At 49.6% G+C, this 18830-nt stretch overlaps 1 non-coding gene across 1 annotated transcript; it reads left to right on the top strand.

The window, feature by feature from the left end:
- The first annotated feature begins 9892 nt into the window (after positions 1 to 9892).
- LOC138565016 (5.8S ribosomal RNA) lies at positions 9893 to 10046 on the top strand. The gene has a single exon (XR_011300937.1). It is a non-coding gene; the product is annotated as a 5.8S ribosomal RNA (ribosomal RNA).
- Positions 10047 to 18830: the final 8784 nt, after the last annotated feature.

The raw sequence follows: 18830 nt of genomic DNA on the forward strand, positions 1-18830 counted from the left end.
TCCAGTATTTTCAGCAGAAAGGGGACGGTGGTGATAGGCCTGTAGTTGTTGGGTGATGTGGGATCAAGGGTGGGTTTTTTAAGAAGTGGGTGGACCCAGGCTTCTTTGAGGCTTGAAGGAACTTTACCAGTGGCAAAGGATGCATTAACGAATGCTGTAAGGATTGGGGTGAGGGTACTGGCGAAGTCCTTGATGATTGTGGTGGGGCAGGTGTCTCCTTTGCATTTAGACTGCTTGATAGATTTCATGATATTGATCATGTCATGTTCCTCAATTGCTTTGAAAGAGAATGAGGGGGTAGTATCTGAGGCGGGTTTAAGAACAGTGTCGGATAGGTGGGTGTTATTCACGGTCTGTAGACTTACCTGTATTTTAGTTTGGAGGGTGCTAAGTTTGGTGGCTGCTTGGATTCCGTCGCACCAAGTCTTATGTTTTCAGAAGTTCTGGAGGGGGAGGGGGGGGGAGTCTCTAGGTCCCTGAAGATGGAGAAAATCTCTTTGGTGTTAGATTGTGCTTCCAGGATCCTGGTTTCAAATGAGATAGCTTTGTCATGGATTACTGCTTTTTTGTACACTTTGGAGCAGATTTTGAAATCTAGTTTGGCGGCGTCCATATGGGTGGTTTGCCATAGGGATAGAGCTGCAAGTTTCTTAGACTGGAGTTCAAGGAAGCCTGTGGTGAACCAAGCATTGGTGTGACTGGTAGGTGTCATCATCAACACTATTAAGTGCACCAAATATCACTGGCTCTCAAACTATAAGGCCCTTCATTATATGGCCCTCCACAATTGGTTGGCACACTCATGCCATGTCTGGAACATTCGGTTCACTTAGCAGCATGTAAGCTCATACCCAGGTGCCAGAAGGTATACTTGACTTTACCTCCCCATCCAATTAGCCCAACGTCTCTCATCACCCATGCCTTCTGCCATGAACATTGTCTTTGAGCTTGGCCTTGCAGAGTATTCTCATCTCTGGGAATATAAGGGAGTGCGAGCTTGAACTATCGCTGTTCTAGAACTCCAAGTTCAACTCTATTTCCATCCGTGGCTCACGTGACAGGAGATCACGATTTGGACCAATTTGCAGCATTTTAATGTCTCAAATGAATAAAACTTGGCATGCTTGGTGTTGTTTCTTTGCACCTTAACAAGACACCCCCCCAAAACAATGATTTACGTGATACCTATCTTAAGTGGTAAGCCTCGCAAGGCATCCCCTACAAAAGAATTTAGATATGCGATATCTGACTTAAGTGATTCAGCTTCTCACGTTCAATGCCTTCAAGAATAGATAACCGGCCTTGGCTGCTTTGATTTTGATACCAGGCCAAACAGCCTCACCATTCATAACCATGATCTCAGCTTATTCTTGCTGCGACACAGTTCTCAGTTTTTCTTCTGCATGGGTCTGGGCTTACTAAATTCATGACACCGATGTCCAGCTTCTATACAACGGCAGCTCCACCTGCAGTCTATTCACTACGTATAGCCAGCTTCTACAATTACTTAGTCTACTTTCATTGCTGCATCTGCACAGTTGTTGAACGGCTTCTATTTTCTGGAGTGTGTCACACACATGCAATCTTCTCTTCGCATATGAAAGTTTACTCTATTCTTAACTTCGTCATCAGTTTCTATAGGGACCATGCATTCTCTTCAGCCAGTATCCTCAGTGTGTCCCGTTCGTCTCTTGTGCTGTCGTCAGCTCCTTTTTCACTCTTTTCATATTCCTTCCGGGAGTTCCTACCTCACATTGTCGTCTCTTCAGGAATACATTTGATAAGGTTTTCTCAGAGGGTACCTTCTTTCGAATGTTCATTGTGGTCACAAGTGCCGGTGTCAAGCATGGCACAATCTCAGGCTTCCAACATACATGAGGTAGGGGTGTGGGATTTCCTGCAGAGGCATGCATCTGCTCCTCCACACAAACATCAATTGGCCATTCACTTCTCTTCCTGTCTGGAAGACGGCCTGATGCATTTTTGCAAAAAACATTGTTGCTCATCCATGTCCACTGGCAGCCAGGGCCAGTGAATGAATGACTGTGACATCATCCACACCTTGCTGTTATTCCATGTGAGTCATGATTTACATTCACAATGATCTATCTGCATGCCTGACACTGTGAATGAGTCCAATGAGATGTGTCTTGCATGCAATTGCCACACATCAGTGTATTAGCATGGCAGTGGGATTCTGTATACAGTGATGTGCACTGTGGGATCAACGTGAACCATACACAGACACCACGCAACAACCTCCATGAATGTGGATCATGTGATGGAAGTGTACACAGTGGCATTTCTGCAGGGCCCATCACTCACCTGACGTGGCCGCACAAGTCTCCAGGCCTCTGACGCCAACCAGACGCTTACTGCTGATCAGTCCACTTGCAACCTCTTCAAATGGAGTAAGCTCCTCCTGTGGCAAACCTCCTCCTGTGGCCTGGGAAGAGGCCTGGTTCCCTTTGAGCTTCTTCTTCATCTGTTGCAAGAGATCCACCATTCACTTGTGGATCTGTGTAGCAGTGCACCTCTCCACGTCATAGTCATTGATGAGGTTTGTGACCTCCTGCCACATTCCCATCCATGGAGCCAATGTAAGGGTACTGCCAGCCGAAGTGCTGAGCTCCACATAGTGCTCTCCTGCATAATCTGCAAGGATTTGCAGTTCCTGATCTATGAAGCGCTTCTTCCTCAGTGGCCCCTTCTGCTTCACCTCTGCCTCCTCATGTGGGTGTGTATCTTCCTGCACTGCAGACAGGACCCTCCTGGCTCTAGTACACCCTGATGGTGCAGGCGCACCTGCAGGCTCACCACGCTCCTGCCCTTGTCCTCGTCCACATCCTCGTCCTCTCCCTCTCTGCAGAGCCTTCCCACTCATGGTGCAGCCAATCTGAAATGCACCCCTCCAAAAAATAGGCTACGTGATGCACAACATAGAAATGTACTTCTGCAAGGCACCCCCCAAAACAATGATATACGTGATACCGATCTTAAGTGGTAAGCCTCGCAAGGCAGCCCCTACAAATGAATTTAGATATGCGATATCTGACTTAAGTGGTAAGGCTCGCAAGGCACCCCCAACAAAAGAAATGAGATGTGCAATACCTAACTTAAGTGTTGTTTTGTTATGTTGTATTATGTCATGTTAAGTTGTCTTATACAATGCACTGTTACCATTGGCATAGTCTCCAGGTGTTCCGGTAAGGCTCACAAGACACCCCCAACAAAACAAGATGAGATATGCGATACCTAACTTAAGTGGTGAGTCTTGCAAGGTAACTCCAACACAATAAATGAGATGTGTGATACATAACTTAAGTAAATAGGCACCCCAAAAAATGTGCACTGGGAAATGCGTGTTTTTAACCGTACGTCTTCCACCTCGATACATTCACGCACATAACTGGAAATACGCGTTGCACCCCTTAAATGTCTCTGTCACTGGGTCAGGCCACATAGGACCCCTTACTCTTATCTTCACGCTGCTGCCTCGCATGAGTACATGAGCCACAACAGTTCCTCCTGTCTCGTGACATTTATTGCCTTCTCCTGCCCTTTATTGCCTCCAACCATCATCACCTGATGCTGCCTGGTAGTGTGTGAGTGTCTGCTGATGATCAGCACTGCTTTGGAGTGCCTCCCGTTGCCTCTAGTGTCTGTTCTCCTGTGGCTCACCTCTAAGGCTTTGTGACGACACCTTCTGCCACCTTGGTACTTCCAACTCTCTGTGCAACCACCAGAGCTAAACAGCACATTGTCAGGGCCCAGCTCCACCACACCTGCCTCAAGGGGTGCCATGTCTCCTGCATCTACCAGCACCCCCAAGGTGAGGCAGAGAGCTACCAACTTCACCTCCATTGAAGTTGGCATCCTGGTTGATCGGGTTCTGGAGAACTATGATACCCTTTTCGAGCCAGAGACGCAGCTTGGACAGTTCGGATGTTTTAGGATCAGGGAACTCATCACAGCTGCCATTCTTTCGGAGGGTGTGGCCGTCCTTACCACAGAAAATGTTGAGAAGCGATGAGATGACTTCAAGCACTGGTGCCAGGACAAGTCAAAAGATGCCCTCGAGGCAGGTGCCACTGAGGAGCTGCACCCTGCAGACTGCTATCGCATAACACCCCTTCAAATCATGTCCTGTAGAGGTTCTTCCCAGTGCTCCACACCCAGATCCTTGACTGGCAGTCACAGATCGAAGCTACTGGTGAGTAACCACAGGGTGCACTGCTAAACAGTGTTTGTGTGTTCTGCAGGCGTATGCATGATTTCAGGTAATCCCTTTTGTACACAGCCTCTCTGTTGCCTTAATCTTCGCCGGTATCCAGCTTCATGCTGATGCTGGGCATATGTGATGGTAGAAATCTGTGAAGTGGACAAGCGTAGGTATGTCCACTGTCAGTTCTCAGTGAGTAAGTGCACTTGGGCGCATGCAGTGTACATTGATGACAGCAAGTACTCAGGCAGGTAATAATAATAATAATGCATGTAAATATATCCTATGTAAAGCACTTTGAATAAAAACATTACATAAATAAAAAAATATTATTATTATTATTATTATTATTATTATTATTATTATTATTATTATTATTATTATTATTATTATAATTAGGTACAGATGCCAGATTGAGATGTTGGGGACATGTGAGGGACATACACGCACAACACCTCTATGGGTTGCTCATTTGCAAATGATGATTGCATCATCCACAGTCAGCAGCAGAGACTGACACGTGTATGGAATTCTGGAAATGAAATGTTGGTGCATTGAACTCTCAGGGACGGCTGTGTGATCTGTAAGACCACTGCATGAGGGGCCAGACATGACATGTCATCATGGCATTTGCTGGGGCTGGTTGTAAGAGCATATCTGCTTGTACCTCAGCAATGGGTGCCTTTATGTGTTGCATGCTTTCAGGTCAAACTGTCAGGGGTGCATGCTGCTACACAGCATTGGATGTACAACTGCCCAAGCAGGTATTGTGAGACCTCTCCACCCACTTGCATGGCCATGCTGTGCGGAATCAAATCATGACTGGCTCGAGGGGTCCTGCATGGAACAGGGTAGCTTGACAACTAGGTTGTACAACCTAGTTGTACTCCAGACCAGCTATACTCCCAATGCATTTAGCCCTTGCCCATCCTACCAAGGGACCCACTGCCCACCCCTGTACCCCTGTGTTCAGCCTCTCGGGGCCACGCTGTGTGGGGGGGTGCTCTTTGGCAGGAGACCAGGGGCATGGGCCACCTGTGCCCATTGTGATCCTTTGAAGTACCAGTTGCCCACTCTCCTTAACCGGTCATCTGATAGTCGGCAGGGTCGGATTGGCCGGATTGGCCGAAATCGTCCCTGGGGAGCGGGGGCTGGTTTCTGACCATGCCAGTTTGGAATAGAAAAAATAATATTACATTATTTCCTTTTTTTAACATTTTTTTTAAAGCCTTTCATCCTTCTTAGGTCGATAAATGAGTACCAACACAGGTTGAGTGATATTGTATGCATATTTGTTCTATAAAAAAGAGCTTAAACGTAAGTGCTATACAATAACATATTATCATTTGGCCTTGGACGTCTGCTTGGATTCACAGTAATTTAGTGTACTTGGGAACAATGCTATTTGATGCCACTTCCTGTTTTGTCAAGGGGTGAAAGTTTGTGTTGCATCGCTTCCCGGGATGTCACTTTGGGGTGAGGTCAAATGACATCACTTCTGGTGATGTCATTAGAAGTCAAGGGTCATGTGGCGAGGGGTGGCCACTTTTTTGAGTCAACGCGTGGGCCACTTTTTTTTTGGGGCACCGGGCATATTTTTTGTCCAAGTCCGACCCTGATAGTCGACCTTTGGAATGCATAGTAGGTCTAGATGTCTGACCTGCTCTGGAAGTCCAGATGGGCTCCAATCTGGAGTGTAATCCCATTATGTCTTTGAGGAGTCATAACACTTTTGGCCAGACCTCCTCCTCTGTTACCCAGGGTGCACAGATTATAAGTAAGCATGTTTGCCTTCATCTGGCTTACTGTTGACAGTGTGTAAAGGTCCTGGCTGCTCTTCACTTGGTTCTTGCTGACACACCCAGGTTCTGCACATCCGCAAAATGGCCAATTGCTGTGCCCCATGTAATGTGTCAGCAGAGCTTTGCCTGCCGGGGGCACTCTTCTGAGTGGTAACATTCTTTTCCGGCCCAGCATCGTGCCTGGCTGACAAATGAACCTCAGATGACTTGCACCTCAACGGCAGGGCAGCCTGTCAATCTGGCTCCCTTCAATTGGTATCAGGTAACAATGTTCCTATACATAATGTTCCCATGCATATTGTTTCCGGGAAAAGCCATTGGCAACATTATATATGGTGACACTATGTATGGGGATGGGTTGTAGGGATGACCCCTGCTTCCCTTGTAAACAAAACAAAAAGAATGAGGGGTTGCAGGTGTTTCCCCCGCATGTTGTATGTAATAATGTCTCCGCAAAAAACGGTGACATTTTTGTCAGGAGACATTTTTGCGGGGGCATTATTACATCATGAAACCCTTCAATCCACTGGATCGATTGGTGCACTTGGTCCATCTAGGGTTGGACTGCTTGGCCGGCCTTGGCTGTTGTGACAGGCAATGACAGGAGCCTGCCCCCTCGGGACATGCCCCCACATGGGTGTCTCTCACCTCCAAGAGGTGCAAAGCTCCCATGCAGTCATATCAGAGTTGAAGGGGAGTCAGGTGGCCACAGACACAGGCCACCGTGTGGCAGTTGCAGGCCCACATGACCCATGCCCTCGCCGATCTCCACCAAGCATGTTTTCCCCCAGCACTCTGGGACAACCACCGTTCTGCAGGGATACACCCCACCCTTCACCACACCGGCGTTGGAGGAGTGTGCAGCAGGCACCAACTCTCGTTCAAGTTGTGCCTCGGCCCAGCCTCTCCCTGCCACCCCTCCAGGTGGTAGAGCAGGCTAGGTGGCCGGCATCCACATGACCGTCCTATCTACGCAACCTGCACATGTCGTGGCACACTCGGATTTCTGTAGACGGCCCTATGGGTATGCCCTGTGGTCAGCCCGAGGCAGGCACGTGGCTCCCCCATTGCCACACTCCACCAGTTGTGGCTACCTAGTTGATACCGCCAGTAGCATATGCTTGTCTCAAAGATGAAGCCATGCACGTACAAATACACATGGCAGTACAGTGAAACTGTAAATGGCTCATCAAATTAGCTATGGTTCCTTTGATTGCTCCATCTGTCACTTGAATAACTGTGGTACTTCTAGAGCTCATACATGCTGAGGAGCGCTGATCTCCAAGGATGCGTGCATTCATCAGACCATGACCAATCCAGTTCCGCTGTCCACTTTGATGGCTCTAGATGACCTCGGGCCGTTCGAACGTCCCTGTGACAGTGACAATACATTCAGATGTCTTCCCATGGTGAGCACGGGTAACAGGGAATCAGAGTTTGTTTCTGGAGAGGGAGCCTTAGAAACTGATACCACATCCAAGGAACGTAGCAGGAGCAGAAATCACGCACTCCCGGCTTTTGGAGCTAGTGATGAAAATTCACAATATAGGACTCTCTCGAGATCCAGTAACGAAGTTCCGGTGGAGGGCAAGTCTGGTGTCAACAGTCACGGTAACTCCAGCTCCAATAGCGTATGTCAAAGTTGCTGCAGTGAAAAAGGTCATAGTTGTATCCTGGGATCGAGTTGACTGTCTGCTGCGAGGAGAGCTACCACCTTACCAATCCCCTGCCTCTCGGTGCCCCCACGATCAGGGGTGTTGCTAGGTCTGGACAAGAGCTGAGGTTAGACTAATGTTGGGACTTTCAGGACTCAGGGCTAGCTAGCCTTTTGGTTGCAGCCCCTGATCTTCTATCCAGGGCTACAACCATAAGACCCAGGGCTACAGCCTCCTCAGTCCCCCCTAGTGATGCCTCTGTCCACAATACACTACAGTGAGTGTCCTGGGGGTCCAAAGCATTTTCAAATAATGTGAGTATTCAAAGCATGCTGGTCACCTGTATACATCAGCTAGGTATAACTGAATAGGGCTCTGGTTCTATTTTGTTGGTTTTTGGAATTGGGGGCATGATTAAGAGGGATGGCCAGGGGCATTCGTGTTGTGCCGCTAGAGGTAAAACCCTTGGACCTGTGCAAGACAAACCAAAGTCAAAGCATTTGCAAAGAATGTTTTAATTAATCAAGATTCCAATGACCTGCCTAGCTGCTTTCGGGAAAACAAAGTCTTTGGGTTCTGGGGGGAGTATGCTTGCAAAGCTGGAACTTAAAGGAATTCATGGAAGGGCACCACCAGGAGAGGAGCCTGCAGCTTAATTTGGCTCAACATGGGAAACCTCACCTAGCCCGGACATGGAAAGGATTCACAGATGGATAGCTCTTTCTCGATCCTGTGGGTGGTGGTGCATGGTGGTTCTTAGTTGGTGGAGTGACTAGTCTGGTTAATTCCCCAGTGATCAGCTTTGAACTTCTTAGAGGGACAAGTGGAGTTCATGCACACGAGACCAAGCAATAGCAGGTCTGTGATGCCCTTAGATGTCCGGGCTGCACGCGTGCTACACAGAATGGATCAACCCACAGGTAACCTGCTGAATTCCCAGTAAATGCAGGTCATAAGCACATGTTGATTAGTACCTGCCCTTTTTACACACCACCCGTCTCGACTACCGTTTGGATGAGTTAGTGAGGTCCCTGGGTCGGCCCTGCCGGAGCCAGCAACAGCCCTGGTGGAGCGCCAAGAAAATGAATAAACTTGACTATCTTGAAGAACTATAAGTTAATACAGGTTTTCATAGGTGAACCTGTAGAAGGATCATGAACGGTGGAGCAGCCAGACGAACGTGCACAGGCTGGACCTTGGTTGCGTCTGAGACACGCACAACCACAGACTGGTGCAACCCTCATGATATGGTCTGGCGGTGGTGGAGTGGTCTGCAACAGATGCGCGTGGGGGCCCAGGTACCAGGGAATGGGATCCCGTCCACTGGAGGGGTCTGTGACTGAGCAGACAGAGGGGGCATCCGGCAGAGTTGGGTTAACCTGCCAGGACATCACCAACCACGCACTGGCAGCTCCCGCTCCTCTGCAAGCCAGCCGCTGAGCCAATGTTCCAGCCGGCTTCACTCCTCTCTTTGACCCACTAGGGGCCGGGTGTTGGTGGGGGGTCCCCAGTCAGATAGGGAAGTCCTGAATGGGGGCAGCCGCAGCTGAGGAAAACCTGGCTGTTCTCAAAGGACACCTCCGCGGGTGGATGGGGGCCCGGCATGCCGGGTGAACTCTGAGCCATGGTGCAGCCAGACCTTCTAGATTTTTGGGCATTGAAGTTCCACCCACCCACCGCGGTGATTGAGCAGTAGCCAGGCTCACTGGCGCAGCAGGCAACCTTCTCTTGTGTCCAGGTACCTGGAACTCTGCCCTGTCCGGCCAGGCTGGAGGTTTAAATACTCTAGTGGTCCCACCCACCCCCACCCTGCTTCCTCCAGCCATCCTCTCCATTCCCCCCAAAAGTGGTGCGGGAGTTCACAGTTGTACAAGGATGAGTGTTATGGTGTATGTTCTTGTTTGCGCTACTATACCTCTGGGCATGTGACTATGCGCCATACAAATAAAATAAATATAGAAAGAAATTAGCAGATCACCCTGGTGGGCACGCAGTGGAACCGCTTGCCACAGTTACTGTGGAAAAACCTGTAATGCTGCCACAAAAGCAGCAGGTGGGATTCCAGGGCTGAGCACCTGGGACCCATCTGTTTGATACCCCGATGGTCTAGCCAACTCCCAAGTGGAGTAGCTGGATGGGGCAGTGGACCATCTAACTGCACCGGTGGGACAGGCAGCGATTTGGGCTGACATTTGGGAAATAAAGCCACATGGGACTCTTGGTGGTGGATCACTCGGCTTGCGCATTGATGAAGAACGCAGCTAGCTGTGAGAATTAGTGTGAATTGCAGGAAACACTGATCATCAACACTATGAATGCAACTTGTGGCTCCGGGTTCCTCCTAGGGCTATGCCTGTCTGAGGGTGGCTTAAATGTCAATCATCCCAGAGATTGTTCCCGGTGTGCAGCTATGGCAATCAAAAAGGATGCCATTCCCTTTGTCCACCTAAGGTCAGACCCTGATCAGCACCGTCGCAGGATTCTTGGACCGGGCGCAGAGGCTTGTTGCCGGCTTGTCCTGGCCTCCCTGTTTCCCTTCCTTGTGCGGTTTGTGAGGGCCAGGCGTTGGTGTGCCACAGTGGCTGTGGTGGTGGTGGCAGTAGGCTAATAACATGATGCACCACCCCCTACCCAAGGGCAGCTTCCTGTGCAACTTGTGGCTGTCTGTTGTGCCCCAAGGCTGCCTACGTGGGACAGCCCTAGTGCGCATGCCTTGTGACCATGGAGAGTGGGCAACCTCTCCCCAGGTGAGCTTCTGTGCAGATCGGGACAGTGCATACTCACCTGCGCCAGAGGCACAGCCTGGGGCAACTCCCCAACAGCCCCGGCTCTGACGCCAGCAACCCCGAGCTTTAGCTCCCTGACCTCAGATCAGATGTGGTGACCCGCTGAATTGAAGCATATTACTAAGCGGAGGAAATAAAACTAACCAAGATTCCCTCAGTAACGGTGAGTGAAGAGGGAGGAGCGCCAAATCCCCATCTGGCGGCAGGTGCAGGAAATGTGGTATAAAGAAGACGAACTCCCTGGTGTCACGCAGGGGGCCAAAGTTGTTCTCATCGTGTCTCAGCCCACGGACGTAGTTAGGCCGGTAATAGCCCAATGTGCCAGGATCGGGTCTTCTTGGAGTCAGGTTGCTTGGGAATGTAACCCAAAGCAGGTGTAAAACTCCATGTAAGGCTAAGTATGGGTGCAAGACTGATAACCAACAAGTACCATTAGGTAAAATTGTTAAGAATTGTGAACAGCTAGTTCAATAGGGCATGAAATCGTCAAGAGGTAAACAGGTGGGCCCCATGCAGTCTGTCTGGAGGATTCAACATGGCGGACAGGTCTGTCACCGAGAACAGTGGATCCACTCACAAAACGACCACCCGGCCGTACCCACCCCCCTCAGGGTACATTTACTCTGTGGCAGTGCACCACGACCAGCTCCATGTTGGCTGGGAACATCCCGGAGGCAGATGACGTTGGAGAGTGTTACAGCCCCCCGGCAGCAGTTCTGCAATGTCCGCAGGGCCCAAGGAAATTGAATGCTGCTAAACACTCCTCTGGCAACCGTCCCAGATCCTCTCAGTGGTCGCCAGGGCAGTGATGGGGATGGGGCCCCCTGCTCCCGGTGCAATTGTTGACTGGGGTGGACTGTCCTCAGTGCGCCTGATCACGTAGAGCCACCAGGTGGGGAGTCCCATGAATGTTACTAGGGTTCTGCAGTGATGTCGGTTACCCACTCGACCCATTGTGAAACACAGACCAAGGAGTCTAACCTGTGCGCAAGTCGCAGGGCCATACGAAACATGGTGGCGCAATGAAGGTGAGCGCTAGCACACACCAGCCGAGGTGGGGTCCCGTTGCAACCCCCCGCAACACTCCACCCATTCCAAACCCGCTGCAACCCCCACCCAACCCGCTTATATTATTTATAATCCAAAACCAACCCAGTACATATTTAAAATAACTAAAATAATATAAAGGTCAATTAGGACCACTATAATTAGGTCAATTGTGCAAAGGGTCAATTGTAAAAGGTCAATTTGGGTAATACCGTTTTATCTGGTAAAGCAAGTGATTAGAGGTCTTGGGGCCAAAACAATCTCAACGGATTCTCAAACTTTGAATGGATGAGACGCATGGAAGGCTGGTGTGGAGCCAGGTGTCGAATGTGATTTCACAGTGGGTGGCTTTTGGTAAGCAGAACTGGTGCTGCAGGATGAACCGAACTCTGGGTTAAGGTGCCCAATGTTGACATTCAACAGACCCCAGAAAAGTTGTTGGTTGATATTGACAGTAGGACAGTGGCCATGGAAGTCAGAATCTGCTAAGGAGTGTGTGACAACTCACCGGCCGAATCAACTGGCCTTGATGATGTATGGCGCGGGAGGCATCTCTAGAGTCATCTGGGTTGATGGAGGTTGAGGTGGAGGAGGAGCCTTTGCAGCCCAGCCCACAGGTTTAGTTAAGGGCATTGAGGTGAGTTTTCAGGCTGCACCCCTGGGCCAGAGATATGAGGATGTGCAGTCCACCGTGGAGGGTTCGGCACAACCTCCTGTCCCTGGGCCATCTGCTGCAGCAGTGACCACCTTCCATGATGCCTCCATCTAGACCGATGTCCCACTTCCAACCGATGTGGCTATCTGAGATGTGGTGCAGCCCCTGCATTGGGTATCGCCACGCAGACAGCATCTATTTGTGATGGCGTACATGCATCTCACCATGAGATTGTATGGCATCACAAGCAGATGAGAGTCTTCCTGGCACAATTGGTGACTGCATTGTTCCCGGGCGGTCTCTTTGCACACAATGGAGAATCTGAAAGCCCTCTAGAAACGTACAGAGGCATGCCAACAGGCTGAGGAGGTGAGCAGAGAATCAGCCCTGGTTGAAGCCCTAGACTACCTTGCATCGCACTAGCCCACTCTCAGTGTAAATAATTTGACAGTGATAGGTTTCATTTTAGTCTTTTTTAGTTTTTAACCATGGCCATTTTTAGCCTTCCTCTTATTTTAGTGTACATATTTGTAATGCTCTTCATACCATACTTCTTCCAGTCTCTTTGACCATGTGCAAATTAACTTTTTCCATGTTCTCCAAGTGCATTTGTCCTATGGCTCTCATGTGGGTTGGTGCCTCGCTGTGTGTGTCATGTTGTCACAGTGATGTTTGCTGGGGACATGTGCACATGCTCCATATGTGTGATGGATGTTGCATCCATGCTGGATGAAAATGGGTGACCTCTTTCAGATGTGGGGAGGTGAGGTGCTTTGGGATTAGCATTTTTGAAAGATTTCCATGCACGTGTGTTGCTTTACTAGTTGTGGTCTTTGCAATACAGGCAGGGTGTTCAATTGTGTACATGGAGTGGAAGTGTGTGGGATAGTTGCATGCTGTGGATGAGTTTGTACCCCATTGCTGAGTGTGCTCCTGTGTTTGTTGAGATTGTGTGTTGTTAGTGCTTAACCTGGTGCCATTCTTTTGATTGACTTGGACATGTGCACATGTATTTCAAATGTAGGAGTGGAGCCATCAGATGGCTGAAGGTGGCAATGGCTCTTTATCTGATTCCATTCCTTGTGCAGGGGCACTGCGTGTTTGGTGTTGGTGTGTTAGTGTTGTTGGATTGGCATTTTCTGGTGTGTGTGTAATGGTGTGTATGCAGGGATAGTTGTGCTGATGTGTGAGATGTATCATGATGGTGTTTGGGGTCTCTCATTGGGGATGGATGCTCACTTGTCCATGTGTATTGCCACATGGTCCACATGGGTTATGTGTGTGTTGTATCTGGTGACAGCTCATTCACCTCTGCACATTTTCTACTGGAGGTAGTGTTTATTGTACATTGAGTTCGTTTCTGGTCCACTGATGTTTGGGTGTTCCTTTGGCTCTTGCTTATCAATGTGGATGTGCCCACACTTCATTCACTAGTATGGGTATTTTGCATTGTGGATGATGGGGAAGGACGTGTCCTGACTGTGGATGGGTGGGCTACACTCATAATTTGTGCACTTAATGGTGGATTAATGTATCCCTTCCAAGGTACGGCCACCCTCCCGCACACATCTGCAGTCAGCCACTACATGCTCTCATATCACGCATCAACTCTGCCACTGGTGTGTAGCTAAGTGCCATGATTAATGGTTCGGGGTAGCTGGACACATTATTAGTTTGCTTGACTCGCACACTCTCTGACAGTTTTCACATCGCCCAACCACAAACCTGTACTACTTGGGTCATTATCAGGGACTTAGACACCCCTACCTACCTATGTACAGGCTAAAATTCACACACACATTCTTAATGACTTAGATCAAGGACTTCAGTCCTCCGAGGACATTCACGTACAGTACTTTGAGGCCATTGCAAAGGCACAAAGGCACAACAAAAATGCCACATTGCATTATGTTGCATTACTATGTCACATAGACATGGAGTAGTGAAAGTGTAGCTGGTACAACAGTAGGCTGTCATGCTGACGTGCAGCTGAGTGTGGTCTACCAGGGAGTCATGGAAGAAGCTACAGACCTGGATTCAACAGCAGTGTTCCTAGTTGTTCATGTTTGAGGAGGATATGTGACAGGTGTATTTCATGATGGAGGCAGGCCAGAGAAGTTGAGTTAGGCTGTTGCTCAACATTGGATTGATAGGGCAGCAGACTAGCCGGGGGTAGGTCTGGGGGTTGGGACGGAGGTCCATGGGGGTGGTGGGAGGTGGCAGGAGTTGAAGGGGCTGCCTGGGATGGTGGGAGGAGGGTGGACTAGCAGGGAGCTGTCTGGGATTGGGGCTGAGGCCATTGGGGGTGGTGGGAGGAGTGCAGACAAGCAGGGCGCTGTCTGTGGTAGGGGCATGGGTAAGTGGGGGTGGTGGGAGGTGGCATTACTTGAGAGGGCTGCATGGGGATTGGTAGTGGAGGTCAGTGGGGTGGTGGGAGGAGTGTGGGCAAGCAGGGAGCTGTCTGGGGTTGGGGCAGAGGTCAGTGGGGGTGGTGGAAGGTGATAGGATTTATGGGGGCTGCATAAGGGTTGGGCGGATGTCAGTGGGGCTTGTGGGAGGAGGGCGGACAAGTAGGGGGCTGTCTGGGGTTGGGGCAGAGGTCAGTGGGAGTAGTGGTAGGAGGGCACGTTAGCAGGTGGCTATCTTGGGTTTCGGTCAAGGTCAGTGGCTTTGGTGGGAGGAGAGCGGACTAGCAGGGGGCTGTCTGGGGTTGGGCAGAGTCCATTAGGGTGGTGGGAGGTTTTTGGACTAGCAGGGAGCTGTCTGTGGTTGGTTCATGGGTCAGTAGGCGTGGTGGGAGGTATCATGACTTGAGGGGTCTGCCTGGGCTTGGGGCGGAGGTCAGCGGGGTGGTCAGAGAAGGGTGGATTTGAGGGTGCAGCTTTAGCTGTCTGGGTTTGGGCAGCGGTCAGTAGCGGTGGTTGGAGGAAGTTGGACTAACATGGGGCTGTCTGGGGTTGGGGCATAGGACAGTGGGGGTGGTGGGAGGAGGGCAGACTAGCAGGGGGCTGTCTGTGGTTGGGGTGTGGGTCAGTGGAGGTGGTGGGAGGTGGCATGACTTCAGGGGGATGCCTGAGGTTGGGTCGGAGGTCAGTCGGGGGGTGGGAGGAGGCTGGACTTGAGGGTACAGGCTTTAGCTGGCTGGGGGTGGGCGAAGGTCAGTGAGGGTGGTGGGAGGAAGGCAGAATAACAGGGCACTCTCTGGGGTTGGGGCAGAGGTCAGTGGGGTTTGTGGGAGGAGGGCACACCAGCAGGGGACTGTCTATGGTTAGGGCAGAGTTAAGTGGAGATGGTGGGAGGTGGGTGGACTTGAGAGTGCTACTTGGGGTTGGGGCAGATGTCAGTGTGGGTAGTCGGAGGAGGCTGGACTTGAGGGGCTGCCTTAGCTGTCTGGGGTTGGGGCAGAGGTTAGTGGGGGTGGTGGGTGGAGGAGGACTAACAGGGGGCAGTCTGGGGTTGAGGAAGAGGTCAGTGGAAGTCGTGGGAGGTGCCAGGTCTTGAGGGCGCAGCAACAGGATTGGGGCGGGGCTCAGTGGGGTGGGTGGGAGGAGGGCGGACTACCAGTGGGGTGTCTGGGATTGGGGAAGAGGCCATTTGGGTTGTGGGAGGAGTGCAGACTAACCGGGGGTTGTCTGTGATTGGGGCATGGATCAGTGGGGGTGGTTGGAGTTGTCATGACTTGAGGGGCCTGTCTGGGTTTGTGGTGGTGGTAAGTGGGGTTGGTCGGAGGAGGGAGGACTTGAGGGTGCACTTTAGCTGTCTGGGGTTGGGGCAGAGGTCAGTGGGGGTTGTGCAAGGAAGGTGGACTAACCGGGGGCTGTCAGTGGTTTGGGTGAAGATCAGTGGGGGTGGTGGGAGGTGGCATGATGGGAAGGCGCTACCTGGGGTTGGGCCAGAGGTCAGTGGGAGTGTTGAGAGGAGGCTGGACTTGAGGGTGCTGCCCTACCTATCTGGGGTTGGGCTGGAGGTCAGTATGGGTGGTGGGAGTAGGGCAGACAAGCAGCAGGCTGCCTGGGCTTGGGCAGAGATCAGTGGTGGTGGTCGGAAGAGGGCAGACTTGCAGGGGGTTTGCAGTCAGTGGTGGTGGTGGTGGGAGTTTGCAGGACTTGAAGGGGCTGCCTGTGGGTTGGGCAGAGGTCAGTGGGGTTAATGTATATTTTTGCAGTTTGGGGGTGCTGCTTTGATATAGAGGGTATTGGTTGCAGTTTTGTCAGTTTGCTGCTTTGTGTTAGTGTGTATGCGCTGAAGTTTTGCCGGGATGTTGCCATGAGTTAGTATGGATGATGCTAAATTTTGCTGTGGTGCTGCTTTGTTCTTTATGGCACAAAGCGGTTCTATCTATCTATAAATGTTTTTTTATCGCTCCACTCACCCGAAGGCATCAGAGTGCTGACAAGACAGACAGAAACAAATAACATAGATTGGATCTAGTTGGATCTAAACTATTAAGCTTCGGCCCTCTTAGTCTTTACCTTTATCAAAAAGGAAGATCTTTAGACTTTTCTTAAAGAGAGATAAGCATGGTATTGTCCTCAGCAAGATAGGCAGTGCATTCCACAGCACGGAAGCCCAATCATCAAAAATGGTCTCTCCAAGCTTTTTTAGATGGAAGCGTAGGCATACCAGGAGTGCATCCTTATTGGACACAGGTGTCTTCTTATGGGTACTGTGAGGAATCTGAGGGCATCCTCACTTCTTTCCCCAATGTATCCTCCTCCCAGGTGGCCAGGGAAAGACCGTCACTATTGTATCCTGACTCTGGGGTTGGATATGTGAGGGAGGCGCTTTATAGGCTTTTGTCAATCCTCTCCCTATGATTCTGCTAAAACATTCCCCAATAGACACCAGTTTGGTACTGAGACGAGGAAGACACCAACTAGAGAAACAGTCCCTTTCTTTATTGACATACATACATACATACATACATACATATATACATACACACATACATAAAGACATACATAAAGACATACATACATACATGCAGACAGCAATTAAAGTAATCCAGGACTCCCGATTCAGCACTGAGCGGTCCAGTCCTTTTTGAACCAATCAACCTGGCGGAAGGTTTAAAAGCAGGATGTATGGCAAAAATGGTGTTAGCTGTGCAAGTAGGTCTATGTACTGCTGTACGAGGGCAGACCTCCTCTGGAAGGCGGTGTGGCAAGCAGAGTGCTTGAGAGAGCCTGGAAGATGCAGAGCGTATGCATCGGGAAGCGAGGCTGGAGGAAGATGGAGGCCGGTGGTGGACCGCAGAAAGGGAATCAGTGTGACCCGTCGAAGCTTCACTGTGAAGCCCGAGCTGTGAGAGAAGCATGGGTGGGGCAAGCAAAGCTACGGAGAGCCGCTGGGGAGATGGAGCGAAGCGCTGCACGAAAGAGAAGGAGCTTGTGGTGGCTGCAGTACTCGAGAGCCATAAGAGTATAAGGAACTGTGTAACTTGAGTGAACAAACATTGACAAAAGCAAGGAGAATATATGTAAGTGCAACAAGTAAATGGTGGCAAAACAAGCTATGATAAGGTATCATGAGGATGTGAAATGAGAGTGAAGCAGTGGCAACGTGCCCAGGAAGAAGAAGCAAGTAAGGTGTGTCAATTGCGTGACCTGTAATGTGTGGACCGGGTGGTCTGACAACTGCATCTAGACCGAGCGCACCCCTTATAGAAAACCCACTGAAACACTCACAAAGAAGATTATATTGAAAAGCAAGGAACTTGTGTGTGATCTGAAATCAAAGAACTGAACTATATGAAATTGGTGAACGATAGCTAAACCAGAAGAGCTGGGAAGTGTCACAAGGAATTGTCTTGTTTTAGAAAGTTGAAAGACTTGCAGAAGTGAGCACTGTTGCATTGTGAACTATTGTGCTTTGGACTTCCTGACTCAGACTAGCCTTTGTTTCCTTTAGGTAGGGAAATCCCACCTTAGCATAGGGAAAGTTAGGCCATTTTCCAACTCTGCTTCATATTTCACAAAGGTTTCTAGCCCAAACTTTATTCTGTTGTCTGTGTCTACTTCATGATACCTTCACAGTGCAGACTTATCGTTTTTTCTATAAATCAGCCCCACAGACCACAAAGAATAACAAAACTTTAGGACTGTTATGCATAAAGGGCTTTGACCTATATATTTCTCGCCAATGCATATCTTGGGATTTTCGAGGCACTGTGCAGTAAAAGACATGCAAACCCCCCAACTGAATGACATTCAAAAGAGTGTAATCAATCTTTGATAATCTAGAGCCCCCTGGGTAGTGACATTAAAAGAAGTTGCCATGATTAGGTCAAGAGAGAAATTAATTTGTGTTGCGCAATATATGAATATATGAATATATGACTAGTCACTATTATTAAATATGAACTACCTATACAGTCAATTGAGCAATGAGTGGAGCTTTTATTAATTGCAAGAGCTGAAAACTGAATCACTTCAAAGACTCCCAATTTTGGGACATACTACACAGTGATCCTTATTGTATTTTAAAAGTGTACACTGGCTCTTCTTGCACTTTTGTGCAAAAAGGTACCTTCCATGCAATATTTTTCTTTTCAAGACCAAAAATTGCAAATAGCGGTGTTAAAGTTAGTGGTTATATGTTAACACCTTTTTGAACTACTTATTGGAAAAAGTGTAAATTCCTACCGCATAATGGGCTGCCATG

Source organism: Ambystoma mexicanum, chromosome 1q (assembly GCF_040938575.1).
Source record: "Ambystoma mexicanum isolate Mex_15411 chromosome 1q, UKY_AmexF1_1, whole genome shotgun sequence".
NCBI classification, from domain to species: domain Eukaryota; kingdom Metazoa; phylum Chordata; class Amphibia; order Caudata; family Ambystomatidae; genus Ambystoma; species Ambystoma mexicanum.